Source organism: Anomalospiza imberbis, chromosome 3 (genome assembly GCF_031753505.1).
Source record: "Anomalospiza imberbis isolate Cuckoo-Finch-1a 21T00152 chromosome 3, ASM3175350v1, whole genome shotgun sequence".
In the NCBI taxonomy this organism is placed as follows: domain Eukaryota; kingdom Metazoa; phylum Chordata; class Aves; order Passeriformes; family Viduidae; genus Anomalospiza; species Anomalospiza imberbis.
In genome coordinates, this window is record NC_089683.1 from 5,567,016 (window position 1) to 5,586,976 (window position 19,961).

General features: G+C 42.6%; 1 long non-coding RNA gene across 3 annotated transcripts; it reads left to right on the forward strand.

The window, feature by feature from the left end:
* Positions 1–319: 319 nt before the first annotated feature.
* LOC137470180 (uncharacterized) lies at positions 320–18,918 on the forward strand. Of its 3 annotated transcripts, none has more exons than XR_010996929.1 (4): positions 320–800; positions 6,539–6,635; positions 8,302–8,488; positions 18,710–18,918. It is a non-coding gene; the product is annotated as an uncharacterized lncRNA (long non-coding RNA). The 3 variants fall into 3 exon arrangements; XR_010996930.1 differs by lacking the exon at positions 18,710–18,918 and adding an exon at positions 15,975–18,703; XR_010996931.1 differs by lacking the exon at positions 18,710–18,918 and adding an exon at positions 8,926–8,997.
* Positions 18,919–19,961: the final 1,043 nt, after the last annotated feature.

Consider the following 19,961-nt stretch of genomic DNA (forward strand, 5'->3'; position numbering starts at 1 on the left):
CCTCTTCATATCCCTTTTGAGGATTCAGAAAAGCAAAGTAGATGCACAGGGGGAGGCACCACTCACACCACCAGATTTTCCAAGTCTTTTCTCCAAAGGGCTGCACTCAAAATACCTGAGAATTCTCACTCATATCCCATGAAAACCCATGAGAGCAGCCGGCAGAGGAGCCTTCATTTTTCAGTGTCTCCAGGGATAGGAATAAACTTGCCATGAGATTAAACGTCCATCAGGAGCTGTGCTTCTCTAGGCATGGCATCCACAGGCTGGTAAGGGCAGTTTGACAAGAAGCTCTCACCACAATGAGAGCCAAGAAGGAAAAAGGAAGCCCTTGATGACAATCCAACAGGTCTTAAATCCATTTTCCACAAATGTGAAACTACTGGCTTCAGTAAGATCCCACAACACAGTTGGCATTCAACTGAGAAATCTTTGTTCGTGGTATAATGCCAAGGTTTCCTGCATCAACGGTGAAGAAAAATAAATACTTTCAAGGGGCTCTTTGGATCTTGGGTGGAAAGAAAAGAGGATGGGATGTTCCAAAGGGATGGGATGAAGCTGGGCCAAAGAGAACAAGCCATTTGGGAAATCGAATGGAATTTAAAAGGGCTGTCAATTAAAATGTTTGTATTTGTCCACAAATTTTCAAAAATTCCTTCCAGGAGGGTCATACTATCATTCCACATAACATCACAACAGCCATCCTGTGCCATTTTCACTTTAAAGCTGAAAAAACCACCTGATTTAAAGGACTGGCTCTAGAATGTCTCCTGCCTGCTCTTCTGACATTATTAAATGAGGTCAAGTTTCTTATTTTTTCTTAATGAGGGCAGATTTCTGGGAGAATTTTCAGTTTGAGGGATGTTTGTACATCTGCTGCCTATGGCAGCAGTGCTAGCTCATGGAATCTTGAATTATTTAGTAAACTGTGGTTTGGTTTTCCAAGTGGTGGCTCTTGCTAGGTTATCTGGGAGAATTCTCCAAGTATAACAAAATGGAGTTGGACCCTCCCCTACTTTCTGTGTCTGTGAACCCTGCAGAGGCACAGAATCTGTTTAATTTGGTTTATGGCAAACGGAAGCACTGGGACTTACTTGTGCATTGATGTCTGGGCACTGGTGATGGGGTCTGTCCCATGCATCAGCATCTCTGTGATGCAGATGTTAGTGCCAATCTTCCTTGTAGAGCCACAAGAAAAGCCATGAGATATAGTGTAAAAACCAAGGGACATGGAAAAAATAATCACAGCAATGATTATAATTATTTGTTACTGTTCTGTAAAGCGAAATTAATTCAGCTGTGTAAAATGAACAGATTTCATGAAATAGGTCTGCAAAAATCCACAAGCAAGCACTGCTATATCTCTCTTTTGTTATAAAGAAAATGGTTTGTTAGGAGAAAACAAAGAGTTCTCATAGCCACAGTAATATTAATAGCAGTGCTAGCAATAAAAATATAAATCTTAATACAGATAATGGTAATTATAATAGTAGTAATAATAATATTATTTCAATTGCACCTCAAATTGAGAAAACCCTTAACAAACAATCAGCCAGCAAATCATTCTCACTGATAACCTGCATGGAAAGCTGCTGGCTAAGTTTAATGGAATTAAATCCTGGACCTACCTTGAGTCACTATGGAATGCCAACATCTTGTCCTCAGTAATTAAGCATGTAGAAGAGAGAAGCTATTTTTGGCATCACCACAGGCTACATGGAAGCACTTGGACACACTAGAAAGTCAAGGGCAGTGCAAGGCTGACATGTGTTGTAAATTCATCAGGCAGGGAGGAAACTGAGGCAGAACTGAGTTGTGCATTGCAATCACACTGCAAATCCACAGCACTCCGACCCGCACGTTCTCCAGCCCTTACAGCACAAGCATCACTCCTCATGCACAGCAGCATTTCCAAGTAAAAGTAAGAGATCAAAAGCAAAAGACAGCCTTTCAGATATTCCATTTCATCTGTAAAGGCAAGCGTAGGAAGATTGAAATGATTATTTTTTTTCTTCTTCCCCATTCGATTAACATATGTTTGTCTGTGTTTCAGTATTTTACCACATATTTATATGAAATCCCTCTGCCTGTTTTTTTTTTTTCCCCCTTGGCCTCTCAAAGGCTTTCACTCATGCTAGACCACTCCAAGAAACTTGCCCACAGCACACCATCCTCATCTTCAGAACCCCAAACCAGTTCCTACACCTCAGCCAGGCAGTATCGAGTGCATCTTGGTTGTCTCCAAGAGGAGCAGATGCTTCTACTTTAACCAACCCACAGATGATTCCCAATCTCCTCAATGAGCTCAGGAGTGCTCAGAAGCATGTGCCACCCAGTTGCAGCCATGACACTGCCTTTTTTCCCACTTGGGAAGGTGCGGTGAGTCACAGCAGATGACGCTCGGTTCTTCTGGCCAGCTCTCAGGATTGCGGTTTCCAGCGATAGATTCAGCCCATGGGCAATTTACTGAGGAATTACATCGTGTCCTTCCTCAAGCATTCAAGCCCCAGGAACTGATGAGGTTCAGTGCAGAGCATTCAGATTTGGTTTCTTTTTAATAACACTTACTGAACGTGAACAGTGTTAATAATCCCAAGCAGTCATTAAAAGCTTTTTATCTTCAAAGTGCTCTACATATGCTAATTAATGCTCACAACCATCCTGTGATGGTATTATTAGACCCATGTGGCGGCAAGGGAAATGGAAGCAATGAGGTTAAGTAATTTGCCTGAGGTCAGAGGGAGCTGATGATGAAGCCACAAGCAGAATGCCTCATCCTCTGCTCCACCGTGCATCTTCCTCCCACAGCTCTGGCTCTGGTTTGTGCTATGTGAGCATGAGACAGGTACCAGGAAAAGGGTGGGAAATGACATTTTGTCTTGCATCCCCACAGGCTCTGGCTATGCCACCAAGCCTACATGTGTACTAGCCCACATGTGATATTACTGTTGCATTGATTAACATAGGTCAATTTTCAGGATAAAGTTACCGGTGCAGCCTCCTAAGCCAACAGAGGCCTAAGCCTTCCCTTCATGTCCTCTAGACCTAGTGGCCCTAAAGTCAGGCATCCCACGGCTGATCCCACCACCTACTGGCCCACGTTGCCTCTTTTTAACCAGTCTGTGGACATTTTGTCTATATTATTTCTAATAACTAAACCTACCATTGAAACCTGCTGGGACAATGGGGATGTACCTTTGCTTCAAGTCTCAACTCCTAAGTCATAAAATCAGAGAATCTCAGAATGGTTTGGTTTGGAAGGGTCTGTAAGATCATCTTGTTCCACTCCCTGACATGGGAAGCAACGTCTTCCACTATCCCAGGTTGGTCCAAGCCCCATTCAACCCTTGAACCCTTCCAGGGATGGGGCAGCCACAGCTATCTCTGGGCAACCTGTGCCAGGGCCTCACCACCCTCAAAGTCAAGATTTTCTTCCTAATATCTAATCTAAGTCTTGTATTTTTGTTTAAAACTGTTCCCTCTTGTCCTATCACTACCTGCCCATGTAAAAAAGTCTCTTTCACTCTTTTTATAATCTCCCTTTAAGTACTGAAAGGACACAAACTAAGGTTTCCCTGGAGCCTTCTCCAGTCTGAGTGAACATGGTGACCCTATCCAAAATGCCCATGGGGATTAATTCCAGACCATGTCTGAAAATTGCTGATAGTACTTTCCTAGGCCTATTTCTTTGGCCTATTTTCTTGGCCTATTTCTAGGCCAAAATGTTTGCCAGATGCAATTTCAATACTTTAATGGCACAGCCAACCAAGTCTAGTGCTTAGGACAAGGCTTGATGCCATTTAATTTTCTAGTCCATATGCAGTCCATGTGGCCAAAGTACAGCTAGAGTCAGCAATGTGGATATCTTGTCCTCAAGGATTGTCCAAGACAAGCTTCACCATCTCTCAGCTGTTACCATATAGAAAAAAGCTCAAAACCCAAAAGACTGAGTCATGATTTAGTCAGGATCATGCACTATGTTGGCGCCACAAACATAAGCCCCACTTTGACCCGCTGGCCCAAAATTCAGGACCAGATTATTTGATCAGCTTTGCCTTTCCAAAGCACAGGTACCTGCTCATTAACCTGAGCACACCAGCTTGTTTTACATCCAGCCCCTTTATGATGGGTCCAACTGCCAAGGATTTGCTTTTAGCCCACATGATGAGAAGCTTATGAACTTCTCCTTCCATTCTATACCCATTGAAATAAACACAGAGCTGTGTTTTATTTTTAAAATAAACAAAGGCAGGCTGGACTGAAACCATGGTAGGAATGGCCCTAATTCTGCTCTTGGCTGAACTGCCACTCGTAGAAGGTTGTTTTACGCTTATAGGGAGAAATGACTTATTGGTATCAGAATAATAAACTCTTTCCTTTTATGCTTCAAATCAAACTGCAATCTGGCCTGTGCAGAACACATTTCCCACTCCTCCTCCTCATTCTCTTCTTCCTCTACCACAGGCTTCAAACATAGAATCCAGATGCAAGCTATTTTTCCCCCAGCCGAAGGATCTGACTTTTTGGCAAGCTGTGCAAGCTGTTGTGTGGGTGGTTTAAAACTTCCCTCTGGGCCTGTCATGTGGTTAGGGCTGTCTGGGTTGCTCTGAACTTCTGGACACCATTTTCCTTTGACTCACCTTTTATTCCAGCAGAAGCTGGGACCAAGTGTGCCTAGCAAATGGGTCTGCACAGAACTGCTCTGTGGAGACAGGGCTTGGACAGTTTTTCCCGCTCATGTGAAGTCCTTTGGCTGGGTTGACTAGGCGATGCTGTCAAGAGGAAATCCCTGCAAATAGCTGTCTCCCTGACTTTCCTTTGAGCCACTTCCTACTCAGCTTCTGAGTGTCTCTTCAATGAAAATTCATGCTTTGTCATGTGCTGCTAAGTTAAGTCAGCAGCAAAGTCTGTTCTGAGTCTATCAGGAAGGTGGAATTGCAACCATCATGGCTGCAGCTCTGCCTTTCCTCTGCACCAGCCAGCCTTTTGTTAGATGGTGTCCAAGCAGTGGTTTGCTTCTGCATCTTGAAACAGATGGAGACATGGCCCCAGTGACTCCATAGTACCACGGATCAAACAACCAATTTATCCCTTTTCCTTTTATTTAATTTAAGTAATAATAGAGTTCTGCATCTTCCTGGTTAAGAGAAGATACAGCTCTAGTGAAGCAGCCCCAAATATCCAGATCTGCAAGCAGTGTGCTCCAAATTGAGCAAACCACCCCCTTCCACCTCATCTGGATTCCATTTGACATCAGCAAGACAGAATTCTGGGTAGGTCCCCAACACTGTGTGGGTCCCCAAAAATATTTCATCACAGACTTCTGAGTGTATGGATCCCTTACCTGCTGTCTTCCCAGCTTTACAAAGACAGGCTCTACACAACAGTCTCTACAGTCAGGGTCATCTCCACTTTAACTGCCTCTGAAAGCAGAAGAGATTATTCCTCTGTGAGGAACCTTTGCTATTTCCCAGAGAAAAGCCACTGGATAACCCAGAACTGCAGTGATAGGATGGCTGGCACTGCTCAGAGAGGGTGACCTGCATCCTGTGACAGGGCTGGGAGCTGTGATCCAGAGCAGGATTGTCAGTGCTGATACATTTAGTGTATAATTGGTATATATTGGCAGTTCTGGGTTAGCAGTTGGGCTTGGTGATACTGGAGGTCTTTCCAGCCTTACAGATTCTAGAATTCTGTGATTATATATATATATATATATATATATATATATATATATATATAATGGATCACTAACTCACCAGTGAGAGTATTACAGGCAGATGAAAGTAGATATGGGTTGTATTTCACAAAATACCTCTTCCCTATGATGAGCTGCCTCTGGACGCTTACAAACCTCCCCAGGAGTAAGCACAGCCTCTTTTGAGGGCACTTCAAACCCTCAAATGTCCAAAATTATTAGAGCTAGTCCTTGTGTTTCTTCCCATGGGGAAAAAAAATCGATTTAAAACCTTGAAACCAAACCCACAAGTGTTCTGTACCACCACAGAAGGTACCTGAGTCTCTACCTGAGCTTGCAAGCAGCATTTTTGGATAAGTTGCCCAACCTACACATTATGTACAGTCTTGCCTGGAAGAATCACAAAAGAGCTTAGAGAGTCACCATAAATATTTTAAACAGTAAAATGTTTAAAACCTTGAAATGGATTTGTCCCTTCACATAGAGAAAGATAATTTTCTAAGAGAGGTTGAAAATATGTGCTGCAGAAATGAAAAGAATTAAATTCACCAGATCACACAATTATTATAACACAAAAAAAAATGTAAACACTGGCAAACAGGCCATGACAAGTTATTCCTGCAACATGCATGAGCAGGAAAAGTTGTTATGCTTTGGAGTTGCTATGCTCAGAAGCCGTGGAAGTCAATTCAGGACATGAAATATAGAAATGAACATCTTCAACTCAAGTTATGTTCAAGTGAAGTACATAACTAAGCACAGATCTTTGCCCAGAGCTACTTAAATGATGCCAATCCCATTTTTTAAAGCTCTTAAAATGTTTTGATAACCTTCCCTCAGTCTTCAGAAAACACACTATCTACCATGTCTATCCTTGAGCTCTGGGCTCCTAGGAAGATGGTTCTTCCCAGGTATTTCTACACAGTTCAGAAGCAAGGTGAGATTTCAAGGGGATTTTTATTTCACTACAGAGGTTCCCATGGTTTAGAGAACCTTCACACACACACCTGTATACTAGAATTCTAATGCTTGGTGTCTAGTGCTTGTCTCCACCTATTTGTATAATCACAGAATAATTTAGGTTGGAAAAGACCTCCAAGATCATTAAGTCCAGCCTTTTACTGAACACTGCTGTGTCAACTAGAGCAGAGCACAGAGTGCCACATCCAGTCATTTCTTGACCATTTCTAGGGATGGTGATGACTCCACCAATTCCCTGGGCAGCCCATTTGAATGGACTAATTGTTAACAACCCTTTCGCTGAAGAAGTTCTTTCTGATGTCCAGTCTGACCCTCCCCTGGTGCAACTTGAGGTTACATCTTCTTGTCCTGTCCCTTGTTCCTTGGGAGCAGAGCCTGACCCCCACCTGGCTGCCCTCTCATGTCAGGGAGTTGTGGAGAATTCAGAAGGTCCCCCCTGAACCTCCTTTTCTGCAGGCTGAGCCCCTTCCCCAGCTCCCTCAGCTGCTCCTCGTCACACCTGTGCTCCAGCCCCTTCCCCAGCTCCGTTTTCTTCTCTGGACACACTCCAGCCCCTCAAGGTCCTTCCTGAACTGAGGGGCCCAAAATTGAACCCTGGATTTGAGGTGTAGCCTCACCAGTGCCCAGCACAGGGGGCCAGTCACTGCCCTGGCCCTGCTGCCACACTTCCTGGTACAGCCCAGGTGCCACTGCTCACTTTGGCCACCTGGGCACACCTGGGTCATGTTCAGCTGCTGCCACCAGCACCCCCAGGTCCTTTTCCACTGAGCACTTTCCAGCCACTCTGCCCCAGCCCTGCAGCACTGCAGGACACAGCACTTGGCCTTGCTGAACCTCATACTGCTGGTCTCAGTCCATCTCTCCAGCCTGTTCAGATCAATATATCAATAACATAGGTTATACAATTACGGAACAACAGAATGGGTGAGGTTGGGAGGGACCACAGAGGGTCACCCAGTCCAATTTCCCTACTCAAGCAGCATCATCCTAGAGCATATATTTTATAATAATGCTTCACATATATATAATATTATATTAATTATATTATATTTCGAAAAGATAGGTTGCTCAACAGGAAGTCTGGATTTGGCTAAGCACAGACCCATTCCCTTCACATCAGCATGACTTTATAGATTGTGAATGCTTATTTCAGTACCTCGTTTTTGATTCAGAAGCTTAACTGGCAGCATTCAGGTTTGAAATCTGCCCACAGGTCCTGCAGTACTTCCATTTCATCACCTATAAAATGGAGGATATCATTTCCCTACAGGTGTTTTATAAGGCTTAACTCATTCATGTGTGCTAAGTGTTGAGATACTTGAATGAGCAGCACCGTACCAGAACAATGTCTTATTTTGTAAATACAATCTCCAAAACTTTTCACACTCTCTTAGGCCTTCCAATACTTCCTTCTTCCCACTAGGCTGGGACAACTCCTTTCAGGACACTTATGTGCCCTATCCTGGCTATGGAAACAGCAGATGGTGAAAGGAACAAAAATGAATAGAGGTAGGAGGAAAAGTTATTGTGGAACTTCAGAAGAACCTTCAGACAGGAGTGGAGTGAAATTGAAAAGACATTTTCCTTTTTCTTTTGTTTTTTTTTTTCTTTTTCTCTCCTAGAAAGTGGGTTATCAATTCCCAGCTACAGCAGTGACATCTTGTTCCCCTTGACCACATCATTTTACACAGAAAGAACCAGAGGACTGTCACCACATCTCTGAGAGTGGGGCAAAAGGGCCTGCAGAGCTGTTGAGATGATTTTGTGCCTCTGCTCCCTCCTGGAGGCTCCAGGGGATGGAAAGGGGAGGTAATGGCTGAGGCCCTCCTGCCAGAAGTCTCTCTGGCTGTTTTAAAGCTCTGTTAGCTGGTGGAGGGTTAAACCAGTAAAAAGGCAGATGGGGAATTTGAAAGGCACAAATGTGGTTTCAATCTGGTTCATCCTTTCTGCTCGTCTTGCACTAAGTGCTTCTGGGGCAAAACAGCAGCATCCCTCTAACTCCTCCCTGTGCCCAAATCTTCTGATCCTTCTCCCCACTCAAACAATGTAGGAGCAAGTCCTGAGCAGGAGACAGTGAGTGAATATAAGTACTTTCCCTCACCCCCCTTCCCAGCCCTGACATAATAACAAACAGCTCTCCAAAAAGCACTTAAATTTACGAACAGTTTATAAATTCACAGACGTTGATTTATAGACGTTGGCTTGACCCAATATTAGACACTTTGGTTTCTTTTCTGTTTTCAAAGTGCTGCTGTTATGGCTTGGGTTCTGAGCACCGTCACACACCAGAAAAGGCCTCCAGGTCCTCCCTGTGGGCTCTGCTTCCCCGCTAGGATGGGCTGGAGCTGGGGCTGGGCTCCCACCCTGCCAGGGGTGGCTCTTCCCCTGCTCGGCAGGATGGCTCCCAGCTGCTTAGCAGCAGTGATGACAGGCTTTCTAGGCAGCTTCATTTTGCCTTCCCTGTCTGCAGGAATGGTGGCTGTGACATGGGGAGTGAGGAGGAGCCCGTGCCTCTGTGTGTGGTATTCCCTGCCTATGAGTCCCCAGTAGGAGCATGGAATTAACCAGGGGAAAAAAAACCAAAAACAAACTTCCCGCCTCAAAAAAAAAAGCTCAAACAAAACCCCTCCATACCCTGCCTGGAGCCACTGTTAATTGGCTAAAAGAAATAAAAGTGAGCAATTTTTTACTCCGGGAATGTTAAAATTCCGCCCTGAAAAATCGCAGGGCTGGTGTGTCCAGATTTCTCCTTCTACGGCCACCCAGCATGAACAGAAAACCCCATGTGCAGACCATGCCACCAGGTGAGATGAGGGTGAAGGATAACCGCCTTCCACCCTGTGGAATTTCACAGGCATGTCTGGCTTGGAAACCCAAAATTTGTGGTAACATACGGAACTGTGGGCTTTGATGGGAGCCACGAGGGCCTGGCTGGGGGATTGCAACATGTTGAAAGGCAAGAGAGACCAATTCCTCCCCACCCCCTCTACACACACACGCACATGAACACACAAGATTTTACATCTATCAATCCCTGCCATTTCCTACTTTCTGCCTCGAGGCAGGTCACCCGAGTTCCTCCAGCTGTGACAAAAAGAAGTGATGGTTCATCCTGCATCCTGATCTCAGAGCTAGCGATAGTGGAGAGAGTTGCCTTTCCTTATTGGAGAAAAAGAGGACAATTTTAATTAGCTGAAAGAAGGCTGTAGCAATGTGGGGATTGGTCTCTTCTTCTGGATAACAAGGGGTAGGACAAGAGGAAACAGCCTCAAGTTTTGTGAGGAGAGGTTTAAATTAGATATTGAAAAAATTTCTTTAGGTGGTCGGGGTGGTCAAGCATTGGAACATTGTCCAAGGAATCACCTATGCATGGAACCACCATCCCTGGAAGTGTTCAGTAAATGAGTGGATGCTTAGGGACATGCTTTAGTGGTGGCCTTGGCAGTGCTGAGGTGTTTGCCATTTTGCCTCACTCCTTACTGCACCTCAAGTTGCTCACCTTGGTAAACATCCCCTCATTCACTCCCTGACAGACACTTTACCACCAGGAAGAAAATCTGGTGGGGTCACCTGGAGTGCTGCCTCATTTTAAACCTTTGTCTTGGAGTATGGAGTCCATTTAACCTAATTTATTTTTCCTCATACAGATCATTTTATAAAAAGCTTAATTAATAATAATTATTATTAGCATTTAAAAGCCTAGGGTTTGCCATAAAAACAGAATTTTAATGTAAAAATAAAATAAAAATTAAAATTAAGGAACCAGTCTACATTTTTCTTTGAGAAATCCATGCATTTTTTTAAAAATTGAAAGAAAACCAGAACTCTTTTTTGTTTTGCTTTTAAAGAAATAAGACCAGCTGTCACCAGGACCTCTATATCTTAGGAACCTTCTCTTCCATGAGAAACAGGTACTGGGAAAAGTGAACATTTAAAAACAGGTTGAATTGACCCTATACAGGCTGGATTGTTTGCAGGCAATTTTGCCTCTGAGTAGCCCTTCCCCATTGCTAATCCAGCCCCAGCCATGCTTTGAGGATGTCTGTCACCCTGCTGAGGTTTTGTGACCATTAACCAACCAGAGATGCACCATGTACCCATGTTAGAAGTGCATTTTAACTTGTGATTTAATACAGGGTCTGAATTCCAGGCCACGGTTTCCTCAAGAGTCAACAGGCTTGAAACCTTCACTTTCATGGCTTTGCCAACCCATATTTGCATCAAATATCATCCAGCCCACCTCAGGAACAGGATCTGTGGCCAAGACAATGGACTGGCTTCCGAGAGACCTGAAGGTTAAATCTAAAAGCAGCAGCTTCTTCAGGTTAAATTTCAATCCTGCTTGAGTCCTGGGGAAACCACCCCTTGGGAATCTCAGTCCCACCTTAACATTTTTTCAGTGTGGGGAAGGATTCAGCAGAGCAGTTAAAAAAAAAAAAATCCTTGTGAAAAAGTGCGCATAAACTAAATTGCAGCAACCCCCATTCCTAATTGAAATAACTCAGCTCTTCTTTTCGTGTGTGCCCGTGTTTAAAGAGAAACCTGAAAGGCACAAATTCATATTATGAACTAATAGCCTGGAAAATTTCAGTTTAAAAAACAAAGCTGGCTTTGAGTTACACAGGAGAGGCCTGAAAAAAAGCATCTGAAACCACTAACTTCTATTTTTTCCTGCACTTTTTACAACATAATATGGGTGAATGGATTTTATTTTATTTTATTTTATTTTATTTTATTTTATTTTATAAACTTGGTTTAAAAAAATAATCATCACAAAAATCCTCTCTCTGGCCTTCATGTGCCAAATTTCAGCCCAGGGCAAATTTTTTACAGCTGAATTATACACCCTGAAAAATAAGGGGCTTATAATGACAACATTGAAGGTCCCCTAACTATAGTGGTATGAATGGGGAGGGAGGTATAATAAGAATGGTCCATAGTGTGTAGCAGCAGCAATAAGTGAAGGAGCCCTTACTCAGCATGAGGAATTCTATATATCTTGGAAGGCTTTCATGAACCTAAACATTATTGCTAAGAAAGGAATAAACAGTTTGAACTGCTGTTGCCATTCATCCAGCGCTCACACACTGAGGAATACACAGAGTTGTTCTCTCAAAGCTGGAGTGAAATATTCCAGACATAATTCTTTCTTACTCCAGGGCTGGAGAGGATTTTGAGCTGCTGGAAGGGAAGTTGGACAAATACTCTTGCTCTGGGAGAATTTTTTTTATTTTTTTTATAGCAATGATGATAATAGACTGTGTGCCTGCAGGACACAAAGGATAATTTTTGGCCAGGGCTGGTATCTGTAAGTGAAGTGAAGCCAAAAGAAAGAGGTGAACAAGATCACTTTTGTTTGCTTTGGGTCATTCCATCTTGAAAATGGACCAAAACTGACGGCCCAGAAAACATACAGAAAACAGTTTTTAGAATTTTTACATCTTTAGGACTGCTATTTCCAAAATCAAATCATCCATCAAGTTGGAGGCAGAAGTGGGATTTAGGCAGACAAGGGAAACAGGGTGTCTATGCCAACACAGCCTGGGCATCTCCTTACAGAAAGAGATCAAATGTCAGGATTTCCACAGAGCAAATCCCTTCTCTGCAATGCCATTTTTCCTTCTGCCCTCTAATTACATCAGCTCAATCAAAGCATTGAGCTTCTGTCATTCATCCTTCATTTTAATTTCTGCTCATCTATGTATGAACAGAGTCTCAGTTATAAACAGCTGTACCTACACTTATCTCTATATTAAGCATCTCCCCATTGTAGTTTTATTTTCTGTTCCTTCACATTTTCTACATCAGAGATCATGTCAATATTCATAGCAGAATTTTGTCATTTTCTGGAAGGAAAATTAATCTGAATATTTTTCAACAAGCTCAGTGACTCCAGTCCTATTTAAAAAAAGAACATGAATTTAACACGTGATGCTCATCTCAAAGTGAGCATTTAGAAAAGTTGTCTTAAAAATATATTTCCAGTGTTACTGACTTCCCAAGAGCCTATGCATTGCTAGCTCAACTCCACACGTCTACTTTGGAACCACCTAACATTATATAAGAAAATTTCTACTTTATTTGTTATGGTGCCTATATCCCAAAACTGCTGCTGCCTTTCCTCTCCCTCATTAAAAACCACAATTATCAACAACAACTGTGATGGAGATTAAACTTGTGTCTCTTAGCAGAGAAATTAAGATTATACCATGCTTCTTTCTTTATTACTTAATGAAATCCTCTTTTTTTTTTTTTTTTTTTTTTTTTTTTTTAATATACTCCTGCTGGAAATCAAGCCCATGAGCATAAATTGAACTTGCAAGTAAGTATTTAACAGAAAAAGTCGTTCATAGTCTTAAATTCACACTGCTCAAGTAAATTCAGTCTTTAATCTCTGGAACACATCTTGGACAAACGTTTCTAGAGTAAGTGTCAAGTTTCTGGCAGTAAATTTGGAATAATAAACAAAAACCTCAGGTGAAGAAACTTTCTAAGTCCCAAAACTGCATGAGTTACAAAGTTAATGTTATTAAGAAGAATTCCTGAGCATGATATTTTTTCCATACCTGTGAAAGAACTAGAGTTTAATGAGTTTGCAAAAAGTTTGGATGTGGAAATAAGTAAAAGTTACACATAGGCATGATCCTGAAGGTTTCGACATGTAAATTAGCAAAAACTACATACGTGAATAATCCTAAAAGTAATTTCCTTGAAGAGCAGTGAATGAGTAGTCAAGCATTTAATTCTTAATTTTGAAAATTTCCTCCCAAAATTTGCCCTAAACTAGGACAGAGATTTAACAAGATGCTGGAAAGCTAAAAACCAGCACATCACTCTTGAAAGTTTTGCAAGTTACTTTTTACCTTGTATCTCCCCAAAAGAATGTTAAAAGAAAGTAGGACTGAAGGGGAAAAAAGGTCTTTCAATGCACTCTCAAAGTCTTTTCATCTTTATTTCATAAAAGCAATTCATTCTTTTTCATAGATAATAGGGAGAGGTATACATTTGAAATAACAGTCCACTGTAAAGTTATTTGGGTACAAATTATTTTGTATTTATATCTGTGCAGTAACCAGAAGATTGGTGGATATGAAATTTTTCTATAAAGATGGAAAGGCTGAAAGGTTGTAAAATTATGCTGTATTGCTGCTCTTCCAAGTAGTGGCAAATTTTATTAGCAGATATTTTGGTTTGAAATTTGTATATTTAATAAAAAATATGGGGATTTCCCTTCTAAATGAAGTGGAGCAGGATATATGTGCATTGACAATATGTTCCAGGTTATATTTAACCAAAAAAAAAATTTCAAAGCTTTTCAGTGAGGCAAAAATATTTTTCCTGAATGTCAGAAAAATTCTTGGAAAGACATTTTGGAGGGGAAGGAAATGTTGTGAATTGAAATGCTGAAAAATGATTGGAAAGATCTTATGAACAGTACCCTGTCCATGTAAAGTCAAATGTCTTTGTGTAGGCTCAAGTGAAGCCTTATACCAGCCACAGGGACAGTCTGGGGGCAAGGGCTGTCCAAAACCTCTCACAGCTTTCTCTGTATGACTATAGAAAGTGGCTACTGCAATAATTTTTTAAAGTCCAGGTCAAGTTGCTCATCTTCCCCAGGCCTCCATGAGTGATGGGCACCCTCTAACCAGACTCCAAAATGATATTCAGCAGACAAAAGTCAGCTTTCATCTATCCACAGAAGGAGGATGGAAGAGGGAGGATAAATATACATAATTGTGTTCACGATGAAAAGTTATTTTGTTAAAAGCTGTCCATCAGACCTTTGTGCCACAAACCCTCCTGTTTGGGTTGTCCACCTTGCCTTGCTCTGCAAATGGTGCTGAGAATCCAATCCCAAAAAAAATCAGGTCTTCTTCATAAGCTGAAACTTTTCACAGTCTTGGCCTTATTTTGTAGCAGTGCGTGCCCACAGTAGCTCACAGGAGCTACTCAATTTCATTCAGCTCTTTTTCTTTACACAGGGACTTTGACTGGTCTCCTTCCTCTCCTTCACAAGAAAAGTGATTTTCCTAATGACACAGGCTAGACAGATGACAGATTGTCAGGACACAGCACATGTTTTCTTTAAGTGAGATTTTTATTTGTTATTTTAAGGTTATTTCCAGATCCCTGACACTTATTCCAAAAACTCAGGTAACCAAGACCAAGCTCAGAAACTGAAGTTATTCTTAGACTAATCAGCCACTGATCTAAATCCACGACACTAATCTCATAATTTGGCACCACAGAGCTTAACCGGTCACATCTGGATAAGGTATTCCGAGCGAACAGCCATATTAGGCCCCAGTGTTTTTAACTTGTTTACCCTGGGAAATAAAACACTCAGGCTGTTTTATTCTGGATGCGGTGAGACCTGCTTGGGTGGAGAGAGGACAATAGTGACCCTCAACGAGATGGGGCTGAAATCACAGCTGTCCTTGGAACACACAGCTCTGCATTATTTTGTAGCTCCTTATTATTTTGTAGGATTTTGTAGACGACACTTGTCTCTTAAAACCTATTGCACCCTTCAACGAGGTGTTACAATAGACTGGTATCCAACAGCCTCAGCCGGGTTCTCACGTTCAGCAGATCTGTGCATGACATTGTCACTAACAGGGTCCCACAGCAGAAGAAATAAAACTCCTTCCTTTTGATTGCACCCACTGAAGACCCTGAAAGAAACCCCATTATACCACCCGTCCCATCCTTTCAACACACAATCCTGAGAGAAAACACGGTTACTGTGATTGTTGCCATTACAGTGGAGCAAGAGGGCTGTGCCAAGCCCAGGTCCCAGCCGTGTCAGTGCTGTGCAAACAAACACGGGGGGCATTCATGCTCCAGGCAGAAAGAGACAAAGGCAATATTATTACCGTGCCCATGAACTGAGGCACACTCAGATTATCCAACTTGCCCAAGGTCATGCAGGAAGTAAGTGGCAGAGCTGGAAATTGAACCCAGATTTCTTGAATTGCAAGCCAGGATTTTAACCACAAGGCCATCTTTCGTCTCTCTCTCTCTCCTTCCCTGCCCCTCCCCAATCTTTCCATTTTAGCACACTTCTGAAAAAAATTGCTTTTAAAAATCCATTCGGCAATACTTTAGGTATGCTGTGGCCTCCACAACTGTATTTAGCACAATTATAGGCTAAAAGGAACTCTTGCAAATTATGTGCAAATAGATATGTCTCTATGTAAATCCAACTTCTTGGAACAGAAATCTACAGCCAAAAAAATACAAAGGTTTAAGACAGGGAGGAATTAAGCTACAATTTTTTTTTTCCTTTTTGAAGGTTGGTAACTGAGGTACAACACTCTCCAGCCAAAGAATGGAGGGCACAGACTGAATGCCTGGGGAGTAGTTACACCAGCTATAAAAAACCTGTGATTTCACCTATAGAAACGTGAAGGCAACAGACACTTGGTCATTGTTTTAGAGGATTCTGCCATATGTATGATTTTTTTATATACATGTGCATCTTCTAAACCAGTTACTGCACAACTTGTGCAAGAACACTGACAGCCAGGAAACTTCCTGACAGTGCACAGCCCTATAGCAGACAGGAGAGCTGAGCACTGGAGGGTCTTTTGGTCCAAACTATGCATCAGGAACAGTCTGTGGCTGTGAAAACTTTAGGGGGTATTAGGTATGTACTACATATACCAGAGACTGTGCCTGAGTCTCAATGCCCAAACCTCTTTTCAGGCAGTGTTAGATTTACCAGCTAGAAAGGAAGATTCTCTGAGACTATATTTAAGCTTAATGTCTTCTGCTCAAAATCCTTAAGCTTGGTCCACATGCTGGCCAATGTCAGTATATGAGAATTAATTCATTTATTTGTCTAAACAGAGCTGGGTTTGGTTGGGGTAGCACCAGGAGCAATGGGGGAAGAAGGAAACCATGAGGTTAAACAGGGAATTTTGGAGGAAGAAGACAAAGAAGGGCCAATATTTCATTCCCTGCCCGGGACACTTTTCCTGACTTATACTTGAATACATATATGGTTTTCTGGAAAATGTCAAAGACTAAAGGAGTAAGGGATCAGTCTGGTTGGGAGCTGGGGGGCAATTGCATTCCAGGACCACTTCTTGGGGGCAGCACTGGGGATCAGTGGATCTACTCAGCTAGCAGCTTTCCTGCTTACACCAGTTCAAATGAGCATCACGGCCTGTGTTTCTAAGGGAGAACCACCTGGCACTCTCTGCATGGTGCATATGGCATCTGCAAATGGGACCAAATAAGAGACAGCAGTGCCCTGGCAGCCAGGAGGGACATCCCTGTCCTGGGGTGCATCAGGCAGAGCATCGCCAGCTGGACAAGAGAGGGGACTGTCCTGGTCTGCTCTGGGCTGGGGCAGCCTCACCTTGGGTTCTGGGGGCAGTTTTGGGCACTGCAATATAAAAAAGGATATTAAACTGTTGGAGAGCATCCAAAGGAGGGCAACAAAGATGGTGAAAGGGCTTGAGGGGAAGCTGTGTGAGGAGCAGCTGAGGGCCTTTGGTCTGTTCAGCCTGAAGAAGAGGAGACTGAGGGGATACCTCATGGCAATTACAACTTCTTCATGAGGGGAAGAGGAGGGACAGGCACTGATCTCTTCTCTGTGGTGACAGTGACAGGACCTGAGGCAATGGTTTGAAGTTGTGTCAGGGGAGGTTTAGGTCAGATATTAGAAAAAGGTCCTTCATTCAGAGGGTTGGTGGGCACTGGAACAGGCTCCCCAGGGAATGGTCACCAAGCCTGACAGACCTCAATGAGCTCTGAGGCACAGGGTGGGATTCTTGGGGATGGTGCTGAGCAAGGCCAGGAGCTGGACTCGATGATTCTTGTGAGTCCTTCCCAGCTCAGAATATTCTATGATTCTGTGATTCTCTTCACAATGAGGATCACTCAGGAATGGCACTGGTGGCTTTAGCAGAGCACTCCAGCCCTGTAATATGGTAACCTTTGGCAGTACTTGGACACAGGCAAAGGCTGTGGAGTTTAATTTCAGACTGATCCAGCAGCAGGCAGGAGTACCAGCAATGCTGGCTCAGCACTTCCACCAGGACTGGCGCAGCTTGCTCTAACTCATTCCTTCTGGGCCTTTTTTAAAGTGCCAGCTGGGACTGTGCTGCTAAGCTGTCCTCTGAACAACAACACTGTTAATAATAATAACAATATTCAGGTCTTACATAGCATTTTTCACCTTTAGATCTTGAAGTGATTTACTATGGAAGGCTTTGGAGGGCTTTAAGAACAGATTATACAGACATCTGTCAGGAATAAACCAGATTTCCTGTCCCTGCCACAAAGCAGTGGAATATTTCGATGCTCTTTCCAGTCCAGAATTTCTGTGATTTCCCCCATTTTGTATAGAGAGGACGTTAACTCATACAGCAACAAGGTGACCTCTGTGGGTAACGCAGATGCTGCTTTCAAGCCCCCATGGCAGCCCAAGATATCATAAATGGTAAAAGAATTTAAGCTCTCCCCACCCTAACACTGTGCCCAGCAATTGTGGGTGGTCTCTGTGGAAATGCACCAGTATACCTCAGATTGGGCAATTATAAAAAGATAACATTTCCAGTGGTAGGAAACCAGATGTTGTGAGGAAGCCTTGAAGAAGGCTTTTGCCAATGGAAAAAGTAGGATTCATCCTTTGGGATGGGGATAGACAGCCCCCCATCTCTCTCTTCTGATGAAGGGGAGCTGGAGCAAGTAATTAGAGTGGACACTTGACTTCTTGGTTGCTGAAGATAGATAAGAGACATCAAAACCAGCCTGGGAAGGGGGAGCAAGATAGTCTCATGCTTTCTTTGCAGAAAGAGAGCTCCCATGAGCACCCAGACATCTCAAGGTGTTCATTTCAAAGTCAGGCTACAATGACTCTGAAACAACACTTTACCTGCATTCTCGTGAACATCAGGAGAGGCCAAAACGCTGTCACAGAAATTAGTTAGTAGAGGAGTTTAAAAAATGCACCTTGGCAGTGGCAGAATGGAAATAATGACAGCAGCCTGTGCATTGCTGGTGATGGTTTTGTTACAGCGACACCCTGATGATCTCCGGCTGCAACTGGAATAAAAGAAGCAGATCTCAGGGTGCTCCAGAAAACTGCACCTTCCAGATGAGGAGCAGCTGGGCTGACCTCAGAGCTGCTGTGAAAGGGTACCAGAGATTCCCCAAATGTCTAACAGTAAAAAAGTAATTTTTTTTTGAGTGTTGGATCTTAGGGATTATATTATTCCATTGCAGGTATTTGTTTGGGTTTTTGGGGTTTTGTTTTGTTTTATGTTTTTTTTTTTTCCCAACAAAAACTTAACTCTTTCGCTTAACAACAACAAAACTTGATTCTGGTTTATCTAGTGTGCAGTGGTGACATGGCCACTGAGCATTTTTAGGAGCAAGAGATCCAAGCACACTGAAGGTGTAAACCTGCCCTGTGGACACTGCAGAGCAATACATATTTAGTGGCCCTCAGGGGACTGAAATTTCTTTGTAAACATCAGTCTAAGAAGCAAATCCAGTAAGTGCCAACAAAAAGAGGAGCATTCTCAAGCCAAGCACAACTTCATGTTCTTTTGCAAGGGACACAGAAAAGTGACGAGAAACGAGAACATTCTGAACTGTAGGAATAAACTCCTCATTGTCACCATTCAGGGTTGGAGTTTAGTCATCAAGTACTTCCATACCTGTATGCACAGACCTGCACCTAAAAGGCCTCTGGGAAAGTCAAACAGCAGAAGAGATCTTAGATGAACAGCTGTTCTATTCAGATTTCATGATTTTAAGAACAATTTTATGAGATGGAAATTATTTTAAACTCTTTTTTTCAATAATGAAAGTATTTTTAATGACCTTTTAATTTTCATCCAGATTTTCTTGTTTTCTCAAATAAGAAAATATAAAAACAATACACATCAACCTCTTCCATTCTGCAGACCATTTTTCTGCTTTTGGAAAAGTTTTTTGATAAAAAGCTTTCAGTGCTCAGTAAATAAAGTTGGTGCATTCTTTAAAATCATTTTTTTCTGTCATTTGTGACAGAAGCCCACTTTTTGTCAAAATCAGGTTTTGGTGGAAGAATTTGGACCACCTGTGGAAATGAAATTTGCGAACAGCATGTAATTTAGGAGTCGGATGAAGATAAACTCAATGGACTGATTTTTAGTTTCTCATGTTTCGGAGTGAGGCAGGGATCCAGCCCCTCCATGCCAGCACAGCCACAGGGTTGGACTCTTATCAAAGCAGTTGCCTTTGGGGCTCTCACGAGATCAGGTTTTTACTCAGTGAGAGCTCC